The sequence below is a fragment of the Adiantum capillus-veneris genome, chromosome 11 (genome assembly GCF_014529385.1).
Source record: "Adiantum capillus-veneris isolate H3 chromosome 11, ASM1452938v2, whole genome shotgun sequence".
Classification (NCBI taxonomy): domain Eukaryota; kingdom Viridiplantae; phylum Streptophyta; class Polypodiopsida; order Polypodiales; family Pteridaceae; genus Adiantum; species Adiantum capillus-veneris.
Window position 1 is genome coordinate 81,632,438 of NC_140941.1, and position 13,671 is coordinate 81,646,108.

Genomic DNA, 13,671 nt, shown 5'->3' on the forward strand with positions numbered 1-13,671 from the left:
AAACCGACAAACCGAAGAGTTTGTGTTTTATCATGCACACTGCTCACTTGGCAATTGAGAGGGCAACCCAGCACCCCGATTAGTGCCGACAATGGTTGAGGGGGTAGGACATATCTATAGCTGCAGTCCCATGTGGGCATTATTATTTGCGGTAGTAGCTTGAGTGAGTGTAGCATAGTCCCCATCCTCTGCAAAAGTTCCTCATGTTTTTCGACCTCGCGACTTGGCAATTGTGGAAGACTGTGATGGGACGACCACAAGCAGTGGGCAACAACGAGAGTCATGCATCAATGCTTGATCGAGGGCAACATGCATCACACCCTCCGATTCGGCATCGAGAGCATTAGTGGCCTCATCCAAGAGTAAGATAGGTAAATCTTTAAAGCGGGCAATTTTCTCCCACACATCAACCCAGATTCACTAAGCCTGCGTTTCATAACCATCTGGTATTATTGTTCTTGTCCTTGTAGATATCATCAATAGGAAATAGTCTCGTGTGATGCCGTTTTTGGATCACTGCCCATGTAATCAATGGCTTATAATCAAGATCCCCTACCTTTAACCTCATTCTGTAAAAATTAATGAAACTGACCTTCACTTACACCATCTCGAAACATAATTACACAATCTGGCCAGCGCCTTGTCTTCTCACAAAATTCATGTATGAGCCCCTGCACCATCTACCTGAGGTATTCAATTATCTTCTCTTTATGTGTTTGTCACGCTTGAAAATGCTACATATCTGTTGGCAAAAGGCCAATCCATGTTTGCTACAACCGCCACAATGGAGGGTCCTGTCTCATCATATGGAGGGTTGAGAGGGTTGCACTGTTGAGCCATTGTATAGCAGCTGGCTGTAGGCCTATCCCAGCAGGGATAGTAATTATTGGGCTTCATGTTGAATCACCCACAGGCTGGTCTTGTAAGGAATGCCGTGTTGGCCGCAGGGCTCGAGAAATGATAGGTTCGCTTTATCCAAAACATGTTCAAAATGAAAAATGGTAGGTTCAAATTTGGGCAAGAAGGTTTTCAAGCCGGTTCAAATTATGGATTTTTTGGTTATAATAAGAGATTGTTAGTGTGATTATCCCTCTTAAATTTAGAGCAAGCCTACTCATATGCGTATGAAATGGTTCCAAAGCCGAGTCCACAAAAAATGTTTCCCGAGCCCTGGAAAACTACTGCCGCAACATTAATTAACAATGGGCCGGCGTTGTATGATTATTCCATTGCAGAAAACCTGTCGTTAGCTTATGTGTCTTACACGACGTCAGCCTCCTTTGGCTGGGGTCAATACCAAGGTTTCAGAAAATCACCATGTTCATCAGGTCACAACATCGACCCCTTCATTCTCTTTGAGCTTCCATCGGCAAATCTGCATGTCAGCAACCAGCTACTCGTCTCGCCCGATTTGCAACCAGTCACCCATTGCCATTTCAAGCAAATCATGTACCATAACCACTCCATGTCATGCTACTTGGCACCTGATCTCACTTTGTGGGACATTGATCGTCATCACATCAACACGAACAGCGAGCCAAGCTACAACTTATTCATAAAGGAGAAGCTGCAAGGACCGCAGCCAAAGGTAGCTCGGGCATACGGCAAGCTCCTAGTGGTTCTTGTATGCTCCGTCATTTCCCTTGTCTCTAGCGATCCTTCTACATCTGCTCTACCTCTGGAAGGTGACGTCGGAGCTGATGCTACTTCATAATTATAGTTGTCCATGTCATAGCCCACGCATTTCTTACTCGGCATCCCTATTTGCCGGTGCAACCCATCATCTTGCCATGCCCTCCTTGCTCCACCTCTAGGATCTACACTGCCGCTTGCCCCTCTTACCATCTCTTGCCTAGCCACTTGAGCTATCGCCACCCTCGCTCCCTTCTTTTTCACATATTATGTCTGCCTCTCCTCCTCGACCTTCATGTGGCTCTTCCTCACCACCCCATCATCTGCTTTGCATGCTTCCTATGGGGGCTTATCTCTTCTTAATTCATCTTCACGCACGTATCTCTATGGCCATAATCAATCAATGGAGCACTGGCGGAGACATTTTCTGCCTACAGTTGTGGCTGCATGACCCCTCTATAGAGAAGAGGAGATCTCACAGAGAAGGTGAGTGAGAGAGAGAGAGAGAGAGAGAGAGAGAGAGAGAGAGAGAGAGAGAGAGAGAGAAGAAGGCTATTAAGCTAGAGGGAGAGGCAAAAAGCGTTATATTACTGATGACCAAGGGTGCAGTTATATACTATACATATGGTAGTTTACACGGCCACACGATGTTCATCGGAATGTGGGGTGAAAGAGAATTGCCCCTGGTAAGGGGTAGAAGTGATGCTCAAGAGGGAGGGTTACAATCATGTAAGCGTCAAGTAAATCCAACTTGACAAATGGATTTGTGGCCTAGGGATTGGCCTCAGCTTAGAGCTCGATGAAGGAGGCTTGCGAGGTGGCTCGCCGCCAAAGCGAGTCTTCAGTGTTGAGCAGGTTTTGTGTGGGCGTCTTTGGCAAAAGCGGCAAAGGTTGCAACCAGAGTAAAGACGGATACCATTATAGCCATAGTCAATGGAGTAAGAGCTGCAATTGAGGGAGGTTTGCTGCAATTGAGGGTGGGCAGCATTTTCGAGAGCAAGTGTGGAAGAAACATCAATATGGCTCTGGTTAAATATTGGCCTGCTAGGCCGCGTGTAGGTGAGCGTGACTGGCCGAGCCGGTCACGTCACTTTTTAGGGGGACAACAAACATTTTAAAGGTATCTACAGAATGCGCCACAGCCTATGCACATGCATGCACATAGTGCAGTGGTTAAGGCAATGCTTCTGGGATGCGAGGTCGAGGGTTCGAGACTGCGTGTCATCTCCGCGTATTGACTTTTTGGTCAACGGACGCCTAACGACTACATTCGACCGGCAACTGGCATGCGTTGCTTTGCCACGAGGCCTAGCAGGCCGAAATATAACCAAAACCCATCAATATTGGGATTTGGGAATTGTAGCAGCATCTTTGGCAACAGCGGCTTTGGCTTCATTATTTATGTCCACAGGGTTGGCGGCATGTTCGGCTGTTGTGAGGGTTGCACCAACGTCGTCAATGGCGTCGGCGCCATCAATATAGATGGCAGCGTAGGAGCCATGCAGGTGAGCATGCAAGGGCTCGCCATTGGAGGCCTTGGCTTCAGTTGGCTCAGTTTGGTTGAATTGAACCGCGGCGTTAATTTCAGCCGCATGACAAGGGCAGGTGAGTGTGCAGCATCTGCAGCTGCATTCCGTGCCATGGGTGGTTGGACCACTCGCTCCGCCAAGTTGGCAGGAAGGGCGCCAGCATTGCTTGTGAGGTGTCGGGCACAAATGTGGACACCGCCATCTGTGGCAACTATTGGGATAGCATCATCATCATCCACTATAGCAAGGATGGCAGCACCAGATGTCAGTAGGTTCTAGTGCTTTGGTGGCTGCCCTCCGCATGGTTTTTGCCACAACGTCATTGTCCTCAGCAGCAATGCCTTCATCTTCTGAGGCGTCAGGGAGGATAGCATGGTCACCGACAAGGGTTGCATCACCATTGCCGACTGCTGAGCAACGCTCTTCCAGTGAAGCAAGAAATGCTTCCATGATGGTGGTGTTGGCTTCGACTGTAACCAAGTCAATCGAGTTGGCATCGCCTGTAGGGACAGGCCTTGCTTGGGAGGACGCACCTGGATCACGGACTCAGTCCAAAGCAACGCGCGCGCTGCTTTTTCCCTTGGCCACTGGAAAGAGTACTGTAATGACTCCGCTGGAAAGACTGTAATGACTCCGCTATAATGTTTCCCTTTTTGACAGCTAGCCAAATCTGAGCCGCTTTGCAAATGTGTCCTCCAGGGGAGCACACTGAGGAGCAGCCTGCGCGCTGCTTTTTCATGGTGCTCTTTGCAAGCATCTTGGATCCCCTACATGACCACGCCACATGATCACGTGTCCACTTGGTGCAGACTTGCAAGTCCTCCACTTTGAGAATCCGCTAATTATCAGAGCAATGGCAGGCAGTACCCATAAGTGACAGCGACTCCCGCACACAGCACTGTGTTGTGATAAGTCTTGTAATCGACTGATCTCAGCTCATCATATCATCATCAGTCTTGCAGCAATAATAATATTATTACTATGTTCTACCATCCTTCTATTTTTGCAAGGCGCTAATCTTATCACAACCTGCACACGTCAATCTAGAGTTGAGTCTAATTACCAAAGATTACACAGGCGTGGAGCCCCGGAAGGCCCAACTGATCTCACTTCATCCAATTTTTTCAACAGACTTTTCCATGCATGCGAACATTAATCTTTTCAGTTATTTTTCAAAGCCTCTTTTGAAGTTTCTAAAAGTTAATTAGAGTCTTCAACCCTAGGCCCCCAAATAATTAAATATAATCTATACGGCAAGAGGCTCACCCGCCTGTTTTCATTTCAATCTCTAAGGCTTATATCTGCACTTGCTGAGGGTAAGTAAATGTGCAATCCTCTGAAATTCCACCCAATTACCATGCTATAATCAGCTCTTGAATGGGATAAAAGTGCCTCTTGATTCAATTGGAGCACGATATGCCCATCATGGCTGTGGCAAGGAAATTCTAGTCTATTTTCAAAAATTCTATGTGAAGGCCTCTTTCCAGATGCAACAAACCATGCTTGCACCTTCAAGGCCCACTAGACTATACAAGGGCTATTGAAAAAACATGTATTGCTAGTTGTGCTTTATTCACCATGTATGGTAAATATGGCCACAATGTCATATACTAAGGCACATTCATAGCCCAACATGGTTGTGGCAGGCAATCTCTAGGCTGCTCTCAACATATGCCAAGTGAAGGTCTTTCTTTAGATGCCATAGTTCTCTTAGGATGCAGATATTAGTGAAGGTTGGTATTTGGCCGCCAAAAAACTATGCATCATATTCTTGTGCCATGTTGATGTATATTTCCAAACATGGTGTGGTCTGAATTTGTACGTTGATTTAGTATGATGAAGGTGAGTGATAGGAAACAAGAGGATGTGCATGTTGTTAGGCATCTGGTGCCCAAAGTAGGACCAACAGATAATAAACAGTGTGAACACATGTCAATAGCATACTTAATATTTTTGTAAATTTGAAAGTTTATTAATACAACAGTGCATCTATATAGTGTTGTGGGTTTTTTCCTTGTACCCCCAAGGATTTTTTCATCCACATTTTGTGACTCCTATTTGAGCAGGAGTGTTCCAGCTATATAGAGAGCCCACACTTATGCTATATATAGCTAGGAGTCTCCATTATATATTTTTACTCAGTGTGTGATCTCCACATACTTTGGGGCTTGCAATTGTGGAGTCGTCTCTCTCTCTCTCTCTCTCTCTCTCTCTCTCTCTCTCTCTCTCTCTCTCTCTCTCTCTCTCATCTCAGTCTTCCTCCCTCGTCACCAAGCTACTAGTGGAGCTCTGGTTAGCTAGCCTGCTCTAGGCAGATAATCCCTACGCTTGTAGTTTTGATTTTCTATGAACATGAGTGTGTTTTCATCCATCATGAACTTGTTTCTAGATGTTTGAGTCACATACAATGGTTCAAAATTTCCTCAGCACCAACCCAATATGGTCTTTCTACAGGAGCATAAGCTACTCCCTCCGTCTCTCTCACATGACTTTTGATTGGATCTTTATAATAGATATTTGGTGGCATCATCGGTTAAGATACAAATGACAAATGACTCTGTAGGCTGAGCATAACGCACAATGGCTCGGTTATCATGTGGTTAAGGTGGATGCTACCCCAATATTGGTTGCACTTGGTCACCCTCTCCCCCCCCCCCCCCCCCCCCCCCCCCCCGCATCGCGTTGTAATGTTTCATCTGGTATCTCGAATTCTGCGGCAAATGTTGCACTCCGGTGGTCCATACGCCCTTTCCCTCACGTATTTATGGTTATAAACTTGCTTAAATATGGAAACATACGCGTAAGGACCTCTTGATCCACTATACTTCTTTGGTACACATTTAGCCACTTGGGAAGGTCACATTCTTTGTTTTTTTGCAACCATCCTCATCACTCTAGGTTCTCTACCCATGGATAGAATTTCTCATTTCATAACCACTCACAGGTGCTCTGGAAGGGATTCGCTCGGGTGCCCTTTCCTCAAGTCTTATGTCTGAAACTTCCTCTCTGATATGTGGCATTATTGTACTTAAGATAGTGTCTGCAATGGCACTACCTTGATGTGTTGACATAGGAACCCATCGGTTTAAGTGCAAACAGATGAGGTTAGCTGAATGAGTCTTCCACATGAGATTTCAAGGGACTCACTCTCGTAATTTTTGGTTTTCTATTTTTGAAACAGTAGGTCTGTGCAAGCTAGGGGCGAAGTATTATTAAATCAGTGGTCCAAGCTCGTTACAATCCCTTGAAGAATACTTCCGGCCATACTTGTCCAGCATAATATGTTTTGTTTCCCTCTCAATTTCAAATGTAAACACGTACTAGCATTTTTGCTCAGTTAACTCCCTCACATTGGACCACATTTATAGTAGAGCATTTGCTCTCTATTATCATACTTGTATAAGCCCACGTGGGTGTTATCGGTGTTGACACGTGTAGCCACGTTTACTCGCCTAAGCTTGGCATTAGGAATACTAGTGTTGGCGCCTTCTCTTCAGGCTTTGTGTCAACTTTCTTTTTGATGCATGTTAATCCCCATTTGTCCACAATAAAAGGATTGAACACAACAATATACATGTTTCCCACTTCATCAAAGTATCAATCACCATTGTAATCAACATCCACTACGAACTTGGCCTCTCTTCAATTCTCACACAGTATGGATCCATACCGTCTTCATAGATCTGAGCTCCTTGCTCATTCTTGAATTGATATTGTAAGTGCAATTTTTTTTGGGTTGGCATGTGATTAGATGATCCCGCCCCCATTTTGATATCTTCTTTAAAACTCACTGTTTTGGTTCCTTTAGCCATATAGTGATATCATCCTTTTGATAAAGTGTAAGAAAGACTCTCTTTTGAGAATGGATCTAAGGTGGGTCTGGTCCCTTTGTTGACACTACCCTCAGTGGCAATATGGCTCGCTTGGTCTCTATTGCTAGGGCTTCTATTCTAATACAATTTTCCTGACCGCAAATACATCAAGAAAGCAAAGCTTACAAAACCCTAACCTTTTACCTTGTATGGTGCATTTAGCCCTTCAACCAAAGACAACTCCACACAACTTGGACCACTGAACTTGTTCAAAATTCCCTTGGTGGCTATAACCTTACAATCGCTGAGTTAGTCAAAATCTACAAAATTTAAAATTTTGTTGATCTTTTGACACTTCTATTTTGCTTGCAATTTTCACATTACAATTCCCAACTGAATTTTGTAATGACCTTTGTGATTACCAAGGTTAGGGCTAGCTCTGGTATCAATCTGAGAACTTTTTGTGTGAGGAGGTCATGCATCGCGATCCATGTACCCCAGGATAGATTTGTTTGGGTTTTGATACACAAGGTTTCCACAATATCTTGAAAATTGCTAGGTGACTTTGAATGATTTGAGAAATTTTAGCTCCCCCAAAAGTCTCTTGGTCAATCTATTTTATGGATTTTGGTCTTATTGTCTCTAGCTTGTTTTGAGCCTCCTTTAGGTGTTTTTTGTTATGCTTGTTTTGGAGAAAATGTTTATTTTGGTCATTGCTATAAATCTGTGATGCAGGTACAATCCCAAAATCTAGTAGAGGGTCATGGATCCTGATCCATGTTCCTCCATGTCTAGACCCAAAACTTGGTGAGAGGATTAATTGAAGTATATGGGGTTCACCTATCCACTTGTTTTTGGATTTGAAGCCCTTTTGTCTTGACAAGGTCAAGTTTTGTCTTTGCTTGTATTTTTTGAGTTACAGCTTGTTTTTCGGTGTTTTGGTCAACAGTAATTCCAAATGGTGTTCACCAGGGATTTTAGTAACGTGATCACAAACACACGAACATGTTAATGACATTGAGTGATCACATTAAATATTAGCATGAAATTATTATTGACCTACAAAAACCACCCAAACTGGTAGTTTTTCCTTGTTTTTCCATCTTAGTGGGCCTACTGGTGGGTTTTGTCATATCCCAGCGGGCACGTCAAGAAAAGTTAATAGCCCAATAGGCTATTGGTGGGTTATCAATTCATCATTCATCGGCTTAAATGTGATCACATAAAGAGTAATTATGTGAATATGATAAAAACACATGTAATCACAAAAAATGTCATGTGATCACGTGATTATTAAATCCCTGGTATTCACTGGTCAATTCTCAGTGTCAAATGTCATAATGGGTAATCAATTGCGATCCACGTTCCACTGCATCTGGATTTGAAATTATATCAATTATATATCCAGACCAGGTATAAGTAAGATTACCATTTCTTTTACAATTTGGACACCAAAAAGTCAAAAAATCCAATTTCAGTCAATTTCCAAGATTTTTTGTGTTTTTGCCCAATTTCTTGGATTTGGTTGAGTTCTTGTGTCAATTTTCTCCACCAAAAGTGTATAGTTGGAGCTTTGAAATCATTCTGGACCAAGTGGTATCAGTTCTTGCCAAAAATGTATCAGGGGGTCATTGATCACGATCCATGTTCCTGCACAATCTGCATGGAGATTTCTAGATTCACTCTTTGTGGTTTGGTTATGCCTACTTACCCTACTCCTAAGTACTGAAATGAAACATGAAAGTAAAACAGACAAAATAGTACAAATTGAAGTTGACATGAAAAAAGGGTATAACACTCTGAAAGTAATGAGGAAATTGGAGAATGAAATGCTTTTGGCTATCCCACCCACAACCCTCTTATCTCTTGAGAATTAGACTCTACCCCGTGTTTAATTTCTTGACTACTAAAGTGTAAATATAGTGGAAATCAAAATCAAAGTTTCTAAGTAAAATATATCGCTCGATCATTCACCACCTAAGGATCATTGTCCCTGGCAAACAGTGCCAATGCTAGCGGGTCATCGTGAGACGATTCTCGTATGAATGTGACGTAACTCTCTCTTATATCATGGGTAGCCATAGTTGTATCCTTTGAGGAAAAGTCTAATTTTGTTCTCAAGGGGGGGGGGGAGGGGATCACTATGTAGAAATTGTTTATATTGCGTGCGTTTGAGGACTATTTTTTAAATTCCTTATTATTGAATTTTTGACAAATAAAATACACCCTTTTCCTATTCAATCTATAATTTTGTATTCCAATTTTATTTTACGATACCCTTCTAAATGTGAAAATGTATGAAAAAATAAAATTTAACAACCCCTTCTGCTGCATACACGTGGTAGTCACAAAATTCTTTGGTGACCCCCCAAGTTGTTGTTGTACTACAAAATGTACATGTAACATTTTCACAACATATAGTGTACAATCTGCATTGTGTAATGGATGGCCAAAAATATCCAAGTAGATTCTCTAAGTGTTATCTTTGATTTCTTGGTGCAAGCACTTCAAAACTTTTCACCGTCCTTTTTTTATCTTTGCATATTCACATGGCCATATTATTTTAATCATATCCTTCGTCACTTCTTTGTTGATCTCTTTCCATTGCATGTGGTTTGGATTTTCCCATCTCGATACTCAACGATCTATGCGCGTTTTTTCTTGTGCCGACATACCATGCGCTAGAGATTTCATGCATTGAAAAGTGATAATGGCGAATTGTTATTGCTATGTTGGCATTGTTTGTGTACCACGTGATTGCTCTTCCTTCAACTCTTCATGAGCCATGGTATCTTAGAACTGCAATGGATACATAGACAAATATTAAATATTTTTTATAAACATTTGCTCTTCGATTCCGTCCTCTCAAAAATAGAACAATTGACAAAAAACAATTGATTCAAATATGCTTCGAATGATGTGAATAACAATATCACAATTGGCTAAAGACAATCGATCCAAATATACATCAAGTGATGTGAACGACAATATCACAATTGACTTAAGATAATTAGTCCAAATATACTTGAAATGAAGTGAGCAACAATATCACAACTCACGATTTTTGGAGCAATCCACGACCTCTTTGGGAGCTCCCATTCCCATGCATCCTTTGCCTCCAAACTTGCAAAGTGGGATTGAGTTGCAAGGTGAACAAAATTGTTTGATGTGCCCTTGGCTAGGGTTCTAAGAATCATGCACAATCAATAATGTCAATGCGTGGTTTATTTGCATGAGTAAAATCTAGCATTATATTGTAGGGATGTAAGTCATCGTGCACTATATTGGCAGAGTGAGTAGAGGCAACGCCATCAATAAGAGCATGTAAAATTGTTGGCATTTGCTCAATCACTGCTCTAAATCGTATAGTCTCTATCTGTGATAATTGTTGATTTGCTGGTGATAAATTTCTCAAGCCATATTGTAGCATGTGCATGCAGCATCTGAACGCTCCTTGGGCAAACGCCAAATGGCACATCATGTCTCTCAGGGTATCCATATTGTATTATGGGGAGATTGTGATCCAAGGGGCCTCAATGGTAAAGCCAATGCAGCTTACAATGGAGAGGTGAAGTGTTTGCATGCTTGCTCTATCTGGAAACTGTCAAATTTTGCTTCAGCCCTTCCCTTGTAGCATTTTTCTACATATATGATGTACTTTGGAAAGAAAGAAATGTTTTTAATAGTGTATAATGTGAATACACAAAAAGAGCCTTCTCCAATCCTCGCACCTTCTACCAAGGCTTTGTGGGGAATGTGGATTAGATGTACTCACTTAGCATTCAATGTTGTGTGCATCATTGTACTGGTACCATTGGCATCTGATCAACCACCTATGGATCCTTGTGCATCTTGCGCCATCTTCAGTCGCGTGGGTAAGGTGGGTTGGTCTTGAGCTTTAACCCGCTGCATCTTTATCTTTTTCTCTTCCCATTTTTAATACCAGAGCTCTATTTTTGCCATATCTCAAGTGAGAGGGAGATCTTCTTTCAAGTCCCTATAATATACTTTCATATTGCCAATCAAGCATCGTCCTAATCTTGTGGGGAGGGGAGGAGATGGGGGGTCAAATTCTCTTAGCCCTGTAGGAACCAGCAACTCGTATTGGCCTTTGGCATGCAATCTGCGCTCTGTGTTCTCCCAAATAGTGCTTATGAGATCTTTAATGAAGACATTACTTTGATTTATTTGCTATATGGGGCCATCTACACATGAAGATATTGCCAGTATACACTCACAATGATTTTCTTTTTCTTGGGCATCATTTTGGTACTGGACAATAAAAGGCAACATATTAAAATACAATTTCAGGGTGCACCGACATGCTCACACTGGTTCGAACAAACCATAACCATAATCTAAAGGCTTCAAAAAATTTGTGTAAGATTAGGCTAATACATATTGATAACCATTTTCACTTTAAAACGTTGTGTTTGATCATACAATATGTATCAAAAATAAGTAAGAGGCTTGACGGGGAGTGGCGGAGGCGAGGAGACGTTTCAAGGTCCACAAATTCTTCCTCGTCCCCAAAGAGTCTTTTTTGCCAATAATGTAGTCTCACAGAGTGTGAGCTACATTCTTGAATATGTGCATGGGATCCAAGAGCGAGGTGTTGCATTTTTAAATCCTTCCAATATGGAAGCCTTAAAAATATGGAATACCTTGACATACCTATTGGTGGGGTAGTTGGGGTTGGATCATTGTTATAGTGCTCGAGACGATCACCTAAGAATAATGTAACCGATCATGTGAGTTCAACAAAAGGGTATTTAAAGTGCTTGAAATTTACATAAATTTAAATACCAAAGGATACTTTTTTTTCAAATTTGAAAAAAACTTACAGATTTTAAAAGAAAAGGGTACACTATTTCTATAAAAAAATCACAGATCAGGGGTTTTACAACCATGTCTTGAATGCACGTGCTATGGTAGTTTAACACAAGTGAACCCCCCGAAGCTCTTCGCAAATAATTTTGCCCAATGTGTCATTGTGCGCTTTAGTGGCGTCTTCCCATTTGTTGGAGCCTTGTATTTGCTATGACTTCAAGGGGCAAGAAACAATGGTTGTTTGGATAGATTACCTTGCACAGGTCATTTCGCCTCTCGGTCACCAATGATAGCCTACAAATAAAACATACATTATGGCTCGATGTGGACAACCTTGCACTCATATCACATCGTTAGAGAAAAGCTTCAAAGTCCAAATGGTAACAAGAAAGAAGAATGAGCATAACATACCAAAAATCTCTGCAAGCCCAAGATAGTCATGCATAGTCCACATAAGGATTTCCCTCACAATGGCCTCTCTCCTCTCCTTTGAAAGCGAGACATCTACAACTGGGATGCCTCTCTATAACTCCTCCAACTCCTTGATGACGGGATCAAGGTAGACATCAATATTTGTGACCTTGTAATTCCCTGACACATGCAAAGAAATAACTATATTTCCCTCCTTGGTTATCTCCCATGTGGAATCTTGTAGTTGATAATTACTATAGGCCAAGTGCTCCATGAAGTGGACTTGGTTGCAAAGGTATTGACACCATTGCTTGCCAAATCAAGTCTCAAGTATCGAGGCTCTAGGAAAAACTTTGGCCACAAAGTTTCTATGTGTCTCTATGCAGGTGAATCGACACGGACACGTATCATTCCACCATTTGAGTGGTGGTTGGTGTGCCATGTGAGAAGCTCCACCATAGACGTGCTTTTAAAAATGGGTTGAATGGGAAGGATTAGTGAAAAATGTTTCAATACCGTGCAGGGTAGGTGCATCTTGCGCACTCCGATCTTGTAGCATGCGAAGCATTTTTTTCATCAAAATACCCAAAAGAAAGTATTAATACAAATGCAAGCCCACACCAAAAATAGAGTTTCATGTATAAAAAATCATATATATAACTTATGCAAAGAGTGCATTTACACTTGCATTGCTCCAATCAAAACTTGCTTATAGGTTAAGGACTTCCAACGATGCCCGGAGCACCGATTATTGTGCACCATCATAAAGAGGTGTTCAGACACTCAACAACAATTTGTTCTCCGTTGTTGCCTATTCTTAAGTACATGGTCTACAATCCTCCTCCCACATGTTACCTTCATGAACCAATATTTCAACAATCATGTTAAACATGTGCCCATTCTCAAGCTCGAAGTGTCCCTGAGACGTGTGTGGAGGAGCTCTCAAAGTAAATCTAGTGGAAGGATCACCACGTGCATGTCTTTGCCCAATCACTCTTGTCTTTGTCTTTCGGCCTTGCGTACCAGAGCACCACCACCGAACACTAACTAATGGGGGGCATCCTCAAGCGAGGGGGGGATGCTCTCTCCTCTACTTGAGCGCTTTTGTTAAGAACGCCAAAGCCCTTCGTTTCCCACATGCTCCAAAACAAGGAATTGTCTGTTTGTACTTGATGCAAGGACTACACAGATTGTCCTTGAGCCATCGATCACTTTCGGGACCATTCGAGGACCACGATCATTCCAATCGTCCTGTAGACGCGTGAAAGTCCGTTAAGATTAATTCAAAACACTACAATGAATTAAAAACTACAATTAGAACTACTGTAAACATTCCTATGATATAAAATTTTTAATAAAGATGTTTTAAAAAATTCTCTAAAATTTGGAAAAAAAACATGTGCTCTATATTTAGAATAGTTTATAAAGTAGAGGGGCTATTTTTCAATAGTGAGTGG

General features: G+C 42.0%; 1 pseudogene; it reads right to left on the bottom strand.

Annotated features, from left to right (window-relative positions):
• Positions 1-3,031: 3,031 nt before the first annotated feature.
• LOC147447536 (uncharacterized) lies at positions 3,032-3,611 on the bottom strand (annotated as a pseudogene).
• Between the last annotated feature and the right edge of the window lie 10,060 nt (positions 3,612-13,671).